Below are 16,664 nucleotides of genomic sequence, written 5' to 3' on the forward strand. Positions count from 1 at the left end.
TGGCTCAATCACTAGCGTCGCCAATCTTGCACCTACTGTCTCGGGCGCTTTCACTATTTCCAAGCTCATCTTGTCGAACTCGTTAATCAACGCTTCCTCTCGCGTTAGGAAATAAGCCAGTTGAGGTTGGTTCTTCGTACTCAAAGCATCGGCGACCATGTTCGCCTTGCCCGGATGGTAGTTAATACCACAGTCATAGTCTTTCACGATCTCTAACCAACGTCCCTGGCGCATGTTTAGCTCTTTCTGTTCGAAAAAGTACTTGAGACTCTTGTGATCCGTATAGATTTCGCATTTCACTCCATAGAGATGGTGTCTCCAAATTTTCAGTGCATGCACCACTGCTGCTAACTCCAAATCATGCGTCGGAAAATTCAACTCATTCGGTCTCAACTGTCAGGAAGCATATGCTATTACTTTCCCATCTTGCATTAACACGCATCCTAGTCCTACTTTCGACGCGTCCGTATAGACGGCGAAGTCCTTGTCGGGTTCGGGTACTGCTAGGACTGGTGCCGTAGTCAACTTCTCCTTCAATAGTTGGAAACTCGCCTCGCACTCTGGCGTCCACACCACTTTGATTCCCTTCTTTAGTAATTGCGTCATTGGTCTCACAATCTTAGAGAATCCTTCAATGAATCGTCGGTAATATCCTGCCAATTGCCGTCACAATATGCCCAAGGAAGTTCACTCGAGTCAACCAAAACTCACACTTACTAAACTTGGCATAAAGCTTCTCCTTTAGCAACGTTTCCAACACTGTTTGTAGATGCCATCTATGTTCTTCCTCGTTCTTCGAGTATACCAACACGTCGTCGATGAAGACTAAAACAAACTTGACAAGATACTCGTAGAAAACTCGGTTCATCAAGTCCATGAAAATGGCTGGGGCGTTGGTCAGCCCAAATGGCATCACGACGAACTCATAATGGCCATAACGAGTGCGAAAAGCAGTCTTAGGCACATCCTCTCGTCGGACCTTTAGTTGGTGATACCCTGATCTCAAATCCATTTTCAAGAATACGCCCGCTCCTCGAAGTTGTTCAAATAAGTCATCAATCCTTGGCAGTGGGTACTTATTCTTCAAGGTCATCTTGTTGAGTTCACGATAGTCGATGCACATCCTCATCGTCCCATCCTTCTTCTTAACGAACAAAACTGGCGCTCCCCATGGCGACACACTGGGTCGAATGAAACCCAAATCCAACAGTTCTTGCAACTGTACCTTCAACTCGGCCAACTCCTTAGGGGCCATTCGGTATGGCGCCTTTGATACTGGCGCAAACCCTGGTTCCAAATCAATAGTGAACTCTACCTGTCTGTCGGGTGGCGATCCTGGCAAAGCTTCTGGAAACACATCGGGAAAATCTCGCACTACTGCCACGTCTTTCACTTTCAAATCCTTCTTTTCCTCTCCATTCAAGTATACAAGATACGCCGGACGCCCTTTTCTTATCATCGTCGTTGCTTGCAAAGCGGAGATTATGGAGGTTCGTCGGTTCATGGAGATCCCGTACAGGATAGTTGGCTCTTCGCCCGGGGCTTGAAAAGAAATCTGCCTCTCTTTACAGTAAATCGTTGCGTGGTTCTCGGTAAGCCAATCCATACCCAAAATTATGTCTACATTCTCCAAAGGCATAACGTGCAAAAGTTGGGCCACTACTCCTAATTCTCCTAACACAAACTCTATGTTCGAGCAAGTTTCCACAATATCAATTAAACCTCCAACCGGTGAGGACACATTCAAACCCAAATTAACATGTCTACAAACACGTCCGTAAAAAGTGCATTCGAAAAGCTCAACCTCACTCTTTCCTCCAAATCTAGCATTAAGAACTCGAAAAATTGATCAAGCAGTCTTACTTGGATATGAACTGATTTCAAAATTGTAGCAACACTGCTGAAAGTGTCTTAAGCAGAAAGGCTGTAGAATTAATCAAGTGTCACGACCGCCCATACAAGGGGTGCCACAAACGCGGCGATCGTGACCGACATGCATGGATTACAAATTAAAAAGAACAACTTAATTAATTTGAAGAAAGGAAAACAACTTAGTTTAAAGATTTTAAGGTTATATTTTTTTTTGAAAAGACATAAGATAAAATACTTTTAAAAAGACAATGGGAAAAATTAGACTTAAGAAAAATAATAACTAAAAACTAAAGTAAAGCAAACATTAATTCAAATCCCGAAGAATACCATTTTCAAAAGACGACGTAAACACACGTTTAAATCCTAACACCACCATACATGTTCAAACACAAAAACGTAAAGATTAAGGTCTTAAGACACGATTTAAAACATAGCAGCGGATAAACAAGGTTCAAGGAGAGTCAAGGATCACGCCTATGTATGACGACACAACGTATCCTAAGGTCTCTAGCCAGCTCAACATCCACCGCAACATCCCGCTCAACCTGCAAAATTTTTAAAAAGAAATTGCAGGGCTGAGTACTTATTGTACTCAATGGGCTCATGCCGAACACATTTATATAGTTATGTCATCCATACCAGTGATCTCGAGTTTTATACGTAGTAAAGAAAATATCACGAGAATACAAAAATGTTTCATAGACTGGCCAGTCAAATAATCTCCCCACTTTTCACATCAATCCAACAATCACAACCACAATGCGACGAAAGTGTGGCCACACTATTCGCCCACGAGACCGGCCGACTTGCAAGGACGGCTCACGATCTCACCAGTGTACACAGCCCGATAGGGTTTACGGCCCTACTCGGACCCGAATTCGTTTCACAAAACAGTCATATAGCCTAACGGAGTAAACTCATACGAACTAGGCATCAGGCACACAATCTCATAACAAAAACAGTCCATGACATGACATAACAGTTAAACCACCCTTGTATCTCCACATAATATTTTTCGAAAAAATAAAGAGGTTTGAAAAGAAAGCCCACCTCGTTCTCTTAGCAAAATCACAACCCAACCTAGCAACTCTCGATCCTCGAGTTCACGAAAACACAACACCCTTGTCAACGACAACACAAGTCAGTCTCACACAACAACATATCACTATGCATGTCCTATCGTTTCTCTCTCATCGTTCTCCTCAATCCCAAAACCCAACATGCATCACAAGGGTATAAAACACACGTAACACCTTTCAACTTATCGCAAGTGATTTCAACATTTAAACACGTTCCTTGCACATACATGCATCAAATAACACTTTTAAACTTGAAATTAAGTGTCATTTAATCAAGGCAGAAAACTGGCAGAATTGCGCGACCGTTTTGTAAAATTCACTTTAAATTCACCCGACCTCAAAACATGCTAAATTTTGGTCACGATACAGAGGACACATTCAAGTTCATCCATGAAAATTTCCATATCGAAATCCCGTCATTTAGTCAGTCATATCACATATTGAACTCTCTGGTCGGAACATACAATTTCTGGTAGTATTGCGCAGTTCATTTGAAAAATTCACCATAAATTCATACGATGCCCAAAAAGGCTGAAAATTTAACAAAACACAGAAGACACTTCAAATTTTCGTATAGTTCAAGAATTACCTCAATCGGAGTTCATTTGGTCAGTCAAACAGAAAACGAAACATTCATGGCGAGAACTCACGTTTCTGGCAGATTTGCGCAGTCGACTTCAAATATTTATTAAAAATTCATTTTTCGATAAAACAGGCTGAAATTCACACGAGACACAGAAAACATCTTGAAGCTTACTCAGTAAAAATTTCGTAGCAAAATTCGTTCGTTTGATGGGTCGAAAACAGATCATAAGTCACTGGTCGAGCGTCCCAGAGTTCTGGTTCAAATTCGAAAATAGGGTTTTTTTAAATTTCCACAACGAAAACACCGATTCTTCATGCTCGAAAACACATCAACATGCTTACACGTTACTCATACACATATTTGCATACAAACTCATATCAACACCACATATTTCGATCCAACACACATGATTTCAACCAACAAATGCAAAAATCAAACAAGTTCTTACGACACACGATTTTTTTCCCCGTTAAAACTTGCGATCTATCAACCTACACTCTCTACATGCATGTGGGACCCAAAACATGGTTCAAAAATGGAAGAGGAGGAGAAGTGTGCGATTATACCTTCCTTTTGACAAAACGAAAACGGTAGAAACGTGGAATGGAGCGATTCGTCGGAGTTTTTCGAAGATAACTTCAACGGAAGCAAGATCAAAGCTTGAATGGAAGGTTTTTGGAGAGGGGAGAGTGATGGAGGAGACAAACCGTGTGGGAGTGAGGGAGAAAGGAGTGGACGATATTTTTGGGGAATGGGGGCTAGGGTTGATGTTATTAATATTTATAGTCTAGGTTAAAATAATCCACACCTCATGAATTAATTAAATTGTGGGAGATAAAAAAAAATAGAATTCCCACAATTAAGTATAGAAGTAGGCGTGTGGTTTGAATGGTGGGGAAGTCAAAATTTGTTAATTTAATTACAAGGAGATATAACAATATTTACTTGGAGAGAATATTCACAAATTAGGAATTAAAGGTGAATATTCCATAAACAAGGGAACAAAATAAATTAAATCTCCAAGTAGGAATTAATATGGTGGGGGCCGAAAATTTCAAGAGGAAATTTGTACAAGGAATTTATTTAAATCCCCAATTAAATAGAATAGGATTTAAATTAGGTAATTTCTTTATGGAAAAAGGCTCCCATAAAAAGGCAATAATTAATTAAATTCCCACAAAGGAAATAATGCATAGGGGCGTGTGATATGGAGGAACAATAGAAAAAAAAATATTCACATCCCCAATTAATTAGACATAGGAATTTATTTGAATAAAAAGGGATCCCACAAATTAGGAAACAATTAAAATATTCTCCAATTTTATTGGAGGGGGCCGAAAATGCTAGGCTAAATAGCCAAGGAAAAAAAATATCCCAACTCTCTATTTATTTTGGGTGAAGAAATACATTAACACATGATTTAATTGGATTAAATTCAAAGGAAGGGAGTCAATAAAGCACCAATTAAATAAAAAGGAATTAATTCTTTCTCCTATAGGAAATTTTCGAAAACTCCCAAGGAAAAATAAAATGGAGTTCGAATTTCATGTAGTACAACTTAGGGGTCATTTGGTTTGGATTTAATTTGGATAAGTATCCCAAAATAATTAATTAAATCCACAAGAAGAAGTATTATTTCAATAATTAGGAAGTGCCGAATATTTCAATGAATCGACTCGAGAAAGGATAAATGCATGATCCTATTAATTATTTCCCCACATTGGAATAACATAAATCTCAAGCTCGTCATTCCACAATAACCACGTCAATTTATTTCATACAAAGCACTTAATCACATAGAATCAAACGTTTCAGAATTCCCCAAAATTCCAATAACATAATAAAAAGGGTCACAAAAGTATGAGATGTTACATCAAGAAAACAACATCTCTAGCTCGACTCTTTCGGATCTCACTAACTTGCAACAATTAGTTATGATCATCTCCACGGAGCTTGAAAGAACACAAGATAGATCATGAATTTAGGGTGGAATAGAATTAAATCTCAAGTCTCATAGTAGGCTACCAAGGTCAAAGGAAGTTTTGATAGAAAATCTAGTGGACTGAATTTGTTAAGGCAAGGTACAAAATGTAGGCCTTAACTTTGTTTTGTAGAAAGAAAAGTTCTGATATGGAAATGATACATATAGTGGAACATAACCAAAGGAATGTCACTCTGTAAGAAAGAACTTTGACACAGACATGGTTACAAAATGAAAGGCTGAAAAATAGTTCGAAAAGGAATATCCCATAGAAAGCATGTTTGATAAATGTGAACATATTGAAGGACATAACTGCAAGCAGCCTTAGGGATGAAGTTTAATAGCAAAGGCTCACAAGGTCAAAATATTGTTCGTAAATAATAGGTCAAGGAAGACTACAATCAATCCAGGTGTCCAAAGTTATTAAAGCAACTCCACTTTCCAAGAACTGAAAGTGAGTTATGACTCAATGGATGAAAAGGAATAATATGCGTTACTTGCAAAGAGTGAGTGAAACAAGACGTTAAATAAACAAGGGCTCACGATTATTTGAAAGGTCCTGAAAGACAACTTCTTAGAATCCAAGTAAGAACTGTTGATTAAAAAGTTCGTTCTAGCTATTAAAATCGCACCTCCTCATTCATCTTTCGCAAGCCAAAACTGGTAACATCGCTCTAGGAACTGTGAATTCCACGCTGAGATTCTTCGTATCGTTGCCACTAATAATTAGTCGGAATCCATATCTTCATAATATTCCTTGCACGTCATAAAACCATTCTCTTAAAACATCGTAATTATACTCGCGCTCCCAACGTGCTATGACAGTCATTTTCGTCGCATCGCCACTTTTGACACAAGAATGAGTTTACATATTAGATCACAAGTATGATCTCTCCCCGTTGTAGGATTAAATCATTTAGCATCTCCTCTTGAAGTCATCATTAATGTCTCTTTGTATTCTCTTTATTCTTATCGTTCAGAAAAACGATAGTGGATTTGTAATTATCCAATGGAGTTCGCATTAGCACCACATATTTCCATTTATCTTATCACTCAGAAAAGTGATATTGTAGTTGTAACAACTAAGTTTGATATCATTCGATTAAACAGACATCTTGGGCATTCTATGTTTGCATACAAAGTTCATAGCATCACACTTTCTTCTACCAACACTTTCATAAAATACCTCACACTTTAACGTCCATAAATCATTACTTAAAACATGATTCACATACCAACTAATTCAACATGCATAAACGTATATCGCCATACATAACTACGTCATATTTCTCATTCACTTCCAGATCTAAATTTTCCCAAAAGAAAAGAACTAACATGCTTTCGTTGTAGTATTTTCGCACATGATACACATCTAAAACATCACGAAGTTCATGCTCACGTCTTATCACTTTCGCCCATTTGACATGTACTTAGGTCATTGTACAAATCTTGTTCATGTCACACGTAATCATACCATATCAATATCATGTTCGTACAACTAACACGTGCTTAAATCATCTTGTCAATTCATACTCACATTCCACATATTCACACTATCACAATATTATTTTCACACATAATACATGCATTTTAAATCGTCATGACAATCATGCTCACATTCAACATATGTATGTCGTCATATCGTTTATACTCAAATTTCAACATGATAATAACATCACATCATCACGTAATCACATGCTCATGCATATTTTGCCCAAAACATCCTCATCAAATCATAAATGTTATACATCGTTCTCACACTTCATCAACAACATAAAACATACCTCACTTTCATTGGTTGAGCGTGATGCTTTGGATGTTGAGCCTTTGTGATACTTCTAGTCAATAAGGGTTCACTAAACTAGACTTAAAGTGAAAGAAGACTCTCGGACCAGAGCGAAGGAACAAAGCTCTGATACCACTCTGTCACGACCGCCCATACAACGGGTACCACAAATGCGGCGATCGTGACCGACATGCATGGTTTACAATTTAAAAGAACAACTTAATTAACTTAAAGAAAGGAAAACTACTTAGTTTAAAGAATTTAAGGTTATATATTTTTTTTGAAAAGACATAAGGTAAAATACTTTTAGAAAAGACAACGGAAGGAATTAGACTTAAGAAATACAACCATTAAAAACTAAAGTAAAACAATCATTTAACTTAAGTCTCAAAAAATACCATTTTAAAAAAAAGGCAACGTAAATACTTGTTTAAAACTCATCACCACCATACATGTCCAAACACAAAAACATAAAGGAAAGATTAAGTCTTGAGTCATAGTTCAAATTATAGCAGCGGAAATAAAATACGGTTTAAGGAGAGTCAAGGATAACGCCTATGTATGAAGACACAACTCATCCTAAGTACTTAAGCCAGCTCAACATCCACTGCAACATCCCGCTCAACCTGCACATAAGAAAAATAATATGCAGGGCTGAGTACTTGTTGTATTCAATGGGCTCATGCCGAAAACATTTTAATAAGTTATGTCATCCATACCAGTGATCTCGAGTTTTATGTAGTAAGAAAAATATCACGAGAAACACAAAAACATTCAAGTCTGGCCAGACAATTTATCTCCCCACTTTTCACATCAATCCATCAATCACAATCATAGTGCGACGAAAGTGTGGCCACACTATTCGCCCACGAGACCGGCCGACTAGCAAGGACGGCTCACGATCCCACCAGTGTACACAGCCTGATAGGGTTTACGGCCCTACTCAGACCCGAATTCGTTTCACAACACAGCCATATAGCCTAACGGAGTAAACTCATACGAACTAGGCATCAGGCACACAATCTCATAACAAAAACAACATGACATGACATAACAGTTAAACCACCCTTATATCTCCACATAATATTTTTCGGAAAAGTAAAGAGGTTTGAAAAGAAAACCCACCTCGTTTGCTTAGCAAATCACAACCCAACTTATAGCAACTCTCGATCCTCGAGTTCACGAATACACAACACCCTTGTCAATGACAACACAGTTAGCTTCCCACAACAACATATTACTATACATGTCCTATCGATTCTCTCATCGTTTTTCTCAAATTACCGACCCAACATACGTCACAAAGATGAAAGAACACACCGTAACACATTTCAACTTATCACACGTGATCACATCATTTAAACACATTCCTTGGACATGCATGCATCATATAATACTTTTAAACATGAAAATAAGTGTCATTTTAACAAGGCAGAAAACTGGCAGAACTGCGCGACCGTTTTGTAAAAATCACTATAAATTCACCCGACCTCAAAAGATGCTAAATTTTGGTCAAAATACAGATGACACATTCAAGTTCATCCATGAAAATTTTCACACCGAAACCACGTCATTTAGTAAGTCATATCACATATTAAACTCTCTGGTCGGAACATACAATTTCTGACAGTACTGCGCAGTTTATTTGAAAAGTTCACCATAAATTCATCCAATGCCCAAAAAAGGATGAAAATTTAAAACGACTCAGAAGACACTTCAAATTTTCATATAGTTTAAGAATCACATCAATCGGAAGTCATTTGGTCAGTCAAACAGAAAAAGAAACATTCATGGCGAGAACTTAAGTTTTTGGCAGATTTGCGCAGTCAACTTCAAAAATTTATTAAAAATTCATTTTTCGATAAAAAGGGCTGAAATTCACACGAGACACAGAAACCACCTTGATGTTTACTCAGTAAAAAATTCATAGCAAAATTCGTTCGTTTAATGGGTCAATCACAGATCGTAAGCCACTGGTCGTGCACCACAGATTTCAGATTCAAGTTCGTAAATAGGGTTTTCATCTTCCATCACACAACCACCGATTTCTTATGCTCGAAAACACATATTCATGCTTACAAGTTCCTCATACATAATTTGCACATAAACTCATATTATTCACCAAATATTCCAATCCAAACAACACATGATTTCAATCAAAACGCAAAACCATACAAGTTCTTACGAAAACACACTTTCCCTCCCTTTAAAACTTCCGATCTATCGAACCTACACCCTCTACATGCATGTAGGACTCAAGGACATGGTTAAAACGGATAGGATGAGAAAAAGTTAGCAATATACCTTCTTTGACACAAAACGAATCGGTAGAAACGAGGAACGAAGCGATTCGTCGGAGACTCTCGAAAATAACTTCAACGGATTGCCAGAACAAGAGTTGGATGGAGGATTTTTGGAGATGGGAGAGTGGGAGAGGAGACAAAACCGTGTGGGAGAGGGAGAGATGGAGAGTGGCGAAAATTGTAGGAGGAAATGGGGGCTAGGGTTTGTTTAAGTGCTATTTATTTGCTTGGTTTAATTCATGGGTAAATTAAATAAATAAATTGTGGGGAAATAAAATATAGGCTAATAAATAAAAATCCCACAATTATAACAATAAAATAGGCATGTGGGAGGGTGGAATTTTTGAAAATTCCATGTAGTGCACAACAAAGAATTTATTTGGCCTTTACTTGGAGAATATATTCATTACTTAGGAAATAAAAATAATGAATACAAGGGAACAAATAAATTAAATCTCCAAGTAGGAAATAAGGGGTGGGGGCCGAAAATTTCAAGAAGAAATTGTACAAGGAAATTATTTAAATCCCCAATTAAATAGAATATGATTTAAATTTGATAATTTCTTTATAGGAAAAAGGCTCCCATAAAATAGGTAGCAAATATTTAAATTCCTTCAAGGAAAAATAAGCATAGGGGGCGTGTGACATGGAGGAAAAGTAGAAGGAAAATATTCACATCCCCAATTAATTAGGCATAGGTATTTATTTGAAATAAAGGGATTCCACAAAATAGGAAACAAATAAATTATCCTCCAAAATTTATTGGAGGGGCCAAAAATTACTAGGCTCAAATAGCCAAGGAAATATCCCAACTCTCTATTTATTTTGGGTGAAGAAATAAATTATAACATGATTTAATTGGGTTAAATTCAAAAGAAGGGGGTCAATAAAACACCAATTAAATCAAAGGAAAATAATTCATTCTCCAATTTTAAATAGGGAATTTTCAAAACTCCCAAGGATAAAAGAATGGAGTTCGAATTTCATGTAGTGCAACTTAGGGATCATTTGGTTTGGATTTAATTTGGATAAATGTCCCAAAACAATTTATTAAATCCACGAAATGAAGTACTATTTCAATAATTAGGAAGGGCCGAATATTTCAATGAATTGACTCGAGAAAGAATAATGCATGATCCCATTAATCTCTTCCCCTCATTGGAAAAATATAAATCTCAAGCTCATCATTCCACATTAACCACGACAATTTATTTCACGCAAAGCACTTAATCACATAGAAAATAAAAAGTTTCAAAATTCTAAAATTCCAATTACATATTAAAAGAGTCGCAAAAGTTTGGGATGTTACAACTGCGCAGTTCAATTGAAAAATTCATTAAAAATTCGTCCATCATCAAAAGAAGCTGAAATTTGACACAACACAGAGTACATTTCAAACTTTATCCAGTTAAAATTTTGTGCCAAAAAGAGATCGTTTGGTTGGTCAAAAACTCGTCGGAACCTACTGTCCGAACACCACTGAATTCATGCTCAACATTCACAAACCCTAGTTCGTCTATCATACATTCTCACGTACATATCCATGCTTCCAACACATAACAAGATTACAATCATGCCTTCATAATCACACATCACATTCACCAACGATTCAACCACACACTTACACACACACACATAAACATTCTTGTTCAACCATCCAAACACATTTTTAAAAAAATTAGAAAATTACAAAAAGATTTTAAGTTTTTCTAATTCTTGTAAATATTTTTCTAAGAAAAAATCCAAAAACATTTTAAAAATCAGAAAATTACAAAAAGATTTTATGTTCTTAAAGAAAAAAAAATTCAAAAAAAAAGTTTTTAGGGATAATTCGGAGTTACCCGTAGTGGAAGAAATTCCACTACGCATGCACCCTATTATTGCCTAACTGGTCAATTTGCTAAGTACTCTTCGTGAATCTGTTGGGTCAGGTAGATTGGAAGGAATTTGAAAATTTTGGACTGAACCAGTATACTCCCAAGAATACTTTAGCAGAAGTTGTACATAGTGTGAATATGTTTTTTTTCTGAAATTCCTTATTAAAATCCAAACAAAGAAAAAAATTTAATCCAAAAAATATTTTCGAAATTCTAAGTAAATCTGGGAAAGAAGTTTATAAATGAAAAAAATTTTGGATCTTACATCCACTTGACCAGTTTGCTTAAGAATTTCAAGTTTTAGTTTCGTAGGTCAGGAAGAGAGTACAAGGGACCTCCAAGGAATTCCAAGGATGAAGCTCCCAATTCAGGAAATAAGGAAGACGACTACCTGACCCAATAGAATGGCAAGTCAGTAACAGGGGTAACAGAGGATTCTGCCCAGTAGGGGGTGGCCAAACCTGCTCTACAAACTCCAGAATTGTCGATGTTGATGTACCAGCAAGAGAGGACTTACCCCCATGACCAGCAAGAGGACCAAGATGGCAAGCATCACCAGCACTACCAGGAAGCCTGACTCCAACAGGAGCCAGGAGAAGAAGTGACCTAACCCCAAATGACCAAGTAATTTTTATCTTCAGTTTTTGTTTTATTTCCTTTTGTTAGATGTCTGCTATGCATGTTGTGTTTCTGTTATCGTGCATGCTCCGTTGTGTCGGTATATATTTATGTTTTGTGTGTCTTCTCCCACTTAGCCCAATTCTTGGTCTAAGTGTGAGAAGTTTTTGTTAATATAGTATTTGTTTAGTATCTGTGTTTTCTATGTATATCTTCTCCCACTTAGCCTATTGCTTGGCCTAAGTGTGAGAAGATTGTTGTGTATATACGTTCTGTTGGTTGATGTTTGTGTCTTCTCCCACTTAGCCCAATTCTTGGTCTAAGTGTGAGAAGTTTGTGTTTTTCTTGTGTTTTGTGATTTATGTCTTGTTGTAGCCACTAACTGCCCTGTTTCCACCTCATTGGGATTGCTTGGGGACAAGCATAAATGAAGTGGGATGGGGGGAAGCAGTTAGTGCAGTTAGTGTCATGTACATATTCTGTTAGTTCTAAGAGTTAGTAGAAGTTTTTTTTAGGATCTTTGTTTATGCATAACTGGTATAAAGATAGCAAAAGCCCCTTAGGGAGAGTAATTGAAGAGGAAATACATGCTGATTTGTGAATCCTTTTTCCTTAATAAATCTAAGTCAGTTGGAAGAAGTAAGAACGATAGAAAATGCCTGAATTTAGGCTTACTGTGAAGCCCTCTTAAAAAAGTGAGTTATAAGCCTAAAGTAGAACACTTTCTACTAAACACTTAAAAAAAGAGAGTGGCTGCCATTGATGCTAGAGGAGAAATGACATAGATAGTAAGGACTAAAGGCAATAGGGTTAACCATTTTGAGCTTTATTCTTTCGAACCCGCTGAACCTGCCTAATTGGAAAGGCACCCCTTAGTGAACTCTTTGGGCCTGTACTAAGCTGAATCCATTTGTTGGAACCTTTAGCCTTCATGTCATGTGAACAAAAGGGGCAGGGATGGAGTAGCCCGATGGTAGGGGTAAAAGATAGATTTAGTGGCAAAAGGAAAAAAAATGAAGGAAATGTTAGAGACAATAAACGGGCAAGGAAAGTTGTAACTTGACCCGAGAAAAATAGTTAGAATATGGGCAGAAAAAAAGAGATATATGTTATCAGGCCCAGGAAAAAAAAGGAAGAAGAAGAAAAAAATGGGCAGGAACAGTTTTACCTGACCCAAGAAAAAAGAAAAGTAGAGAACAGGCAGAAAAAAATATGGCCCAGTTAAGTGAGGAAAATAAGGCTAAGTAGCCAAGAAACATCTCCATAAGGTTGTGAAAGAAAAAAATTATACACAGGAGTTTGTTGCTAAGCTTTGTCCCTAAGTTCACGTGTCCGCGTCATGTTTTACCTATACTGTTGAACTTAGATCCTTAGGATTCTCACCGATAAACACTGTAATCCCCTAGCCCCATTACAACCCAATGAAAGACCTTAAGGAACTATTCTGTGGCATTAATCTTATTGCATCAACGGTATGGCAGATAAAAGAGCGAATGATCCTTACGTCCCTGGTGAGGAATGAGTGATCGTGTGAATCTAACAGAAGCAAAATTTTAGGCTATCTTGACGAACTGACAGCTTGACTGTATAGAAGAAGGGAGGGGGAAGAATCTGAGGCTGTAAATGTTTGGATTGACCTTAAACTTGTGGGGATGACTGCTAGAAAAAATATCAGTTTATGCTTTTATGTGTTTTTTATGTTTTTCTTTGTCTTGTTGTTTTCCGTATGAGTGTTCGTGTCTGTTTTCTGTGTCCAAGTTTTCTTAGGTCTAGGAGTCTTAGTTGGTTTTCTTTTCTTAGGTCGGTTAAAAAGGGGAACATGCATTGAAACTTGCCTTATTTCTTTTTCTTGTCTTTCATGCTTGAGGACAAGCATGGTTTAAGTGTGAGCAGTTGGATAAGGCGCGTTTCATGCATTGGTTTTGGGTGATATTACATGCTTTTTGGGGGAGATAATGCGCAAATTTGAGCTAAAGTGTGCAGATATTTGCTGGGTCAAGTAGATGCTGCAAATTGACAGAGCAAATGCAAAATGAGCAGAAAAGTGTCAAAAATCCGCTAGGTCAAAGAGAATTATCGGGAGAGCAGGCGCGTGAAAAATCTGCCGGACCCAGGAACGCACACAAATTACCCGGGGCAGGAGAATGGAGCAGAAAAAAGTGAAGAAATGAGCAGATTTAAAAGATCATATTTTAAGGGTACAAATGTCAAATCGTGAAGAGCATACGCTAGGGATTCGAGCTTGAAGCCTCCCTATATAAAGGAACCAACATGAATGAAGATGGTAGCGCTTAACGCTACCATTCTCGTAGTTTAGGTAGGAAACTCTCAAAGGCGCTTAACGTCACCGCTCTCGTAGCTTAGTTTAGATAGTTTGCTGTTTTCTTAGCTTAATTCCGTGGTTTCAACGGAGGAATTGACGACTACGACGTTGGATCTCCACCTATCTCCGATTTTATGAAGCTTTGTTTTATTTTTATGCTCTGGACCTTGCTGTTTTTAGATCTGTTTCGTGTTCTGAATTCCGTGGTTGTTGTAGTTGTTTCTGAAGTTTAAGTCACATTCTGTTTTGCATCTAGAGCTATAGAAATTGCACTTTATTTTCTGTTGGTTTAATTTCTACTGTTCTGTTTCGCAATTGCTATTTGTTGGTTTTTTGGAGTTGGGATATGTTGGATTATCGTTGGATTTTGTGGATCTGGATGTGGAGACGTTGGGATTTTGTTGGATTGTGGTGGATCTGAATCTGTGTTGGTGGATTTGAAGTTTTCTGTTTCTATTCTGCATGATTATAGTTGTTTACTGTTCGATCTCGCATCTGCTAGACCCAGTAGCTTAGATCTGTTAGTTAGGCTTTAATTTCATGTTTAAATTTAGATCTGAGATTGCTCTGTTTTGTTCTGTATTTCCTGTTGGATTCATGAAGAAGATGAAGTTTGCTGGTAATTAGAATCAGATCTGCTTTAGTTTGTTAGTTGCAGCTTTCTTGTCAGTAGCTATTTAGGGAAATCAGTTCTGCTGCTTTTCTTACGATCTGTTGTTTGGCTGTTTTAGGAAACTTATTTGCTTGACCCAGGAAATTCGGTGAACGTTCCAAGGTTAAATTCAGTTTCGAATCATGCATGCATTTACATTTCAAGCAATTTCCATTCTCTGGACCCAATAGATAGAATAGATTAGGTTTAATTTCCCAGGTCTAGTAGTTAAACTCAACCCTCTCGTTGCGTGGCAGCAGCCGACCCCTTTTCTGATTGTGTCGTGGAAACAATCTCGAGTAGGTCCCTAGTCTCTGTGGTTCGACCCCACTCTTGCCGCTTATACTTCGTAATATTAGTTGCATTAGTGGGAAAATTATAAATCTTGTTGAAAGGAGGAACACGTGCACACGTGCAAAATTCTCCTCTTCACTTCCCAACCAATTAACTCTTAGATTCATGATTCTCCACTCAACTATATGCATGAGAGGTTCAAAAATTATGGATTCAGTGGGAAGAATGAGAAGGATTAATCAAAGTATACCTTTCTCTTGAAAAACAATCGGAAGGAATGACGAAGATGCAATTCTTCGATGAATCTTGAATTTCCAATTCCAAAACGAAGCAAGAACAAAGAATTGGTGAAGGCTTTGTTGAGAGGGAGGAGAGAGGGAGGGAGAGAGGCGTGTGGGAGAGGAGAGGGAGAGAGGGGGCATGTGAAAATGGGGGCTAGGTTAGGGTTTTTAAAATTTATCGTCTAGGTTTAATCCCACACTAAAAGAAAACGATTAAAATTGTGGAAGAATAAAATAGAGGTCAATGAATAAATCCCACAATTAAAAAGAAAATAGGCGTGTAGTATGTGGGGAAGGGTTTTTGAAATTTTGTTTTTTAATTAGCAAACGAATTGATTTGGTATTTACTTGGGGAGAAATATACTCACAAATTAGGTAAAAAGGATATTGAGTATCCCATAATTAAGGTAACAAGACAAATTCAAAAATCTCCAAGTAAGGAAAGGGGGGCGTGTACTAGGGAGTAATTAAGGAAAAAAAATATTTAAATCCTCAATTAAATTGGAATAGGATTTAAATTGGTAATTTCTTGTAGGAAAGGACTCCCACAAAATAGGTAACAAATAAATTAATCCCATAAGGAAGTTGAAAGGCATATGTGCGAAAATTGTGAGGTCTCCAAGAAGGAAAGAGTCAAATCCTAATTAAAATAGGATATGTGGAGATTTAATTGGATTTTAAAATCAAGGAAAGAAATAAACAAAGTACCAATTAAATCTACAAAATAGTTTCTTCCTCCTAAATAATAGGGGATTTTCAAAAATTCCAAGGAATGGGACAAGGGTCGAAAATCGTGTAGAATCAATTAGGGTATTTTGGTTCGGATTTAATTCGGATAAATATCCCAAAACAATTAATTAAATTCAAGAAAGAAAAGATTATATCCAATAAATAAGGGGGCCGAAAATCCCAACAAAAATGGCTAGAACAAATATGCATGATCCCCTTTAATTTAATCCACGCATTGGAAAAATAATTCACCCTTATTCCACATATCTCACAATAACTTAAT

This window comes from Salvia splendens, chromosome 7 (assembly GCF_004379255.2).
Source record: "Salvia splendens isolate huo1 chromosome 7, SspV2, whole genome shotgun sequence".
In the NCBI taxonomy this organism is placed as follows: Eukaryota; Viridiplantae; Streptophyta; class Magnoliopsida; order Lamiales; family Lamiaceae; genus Salvia; species Salvia splendens.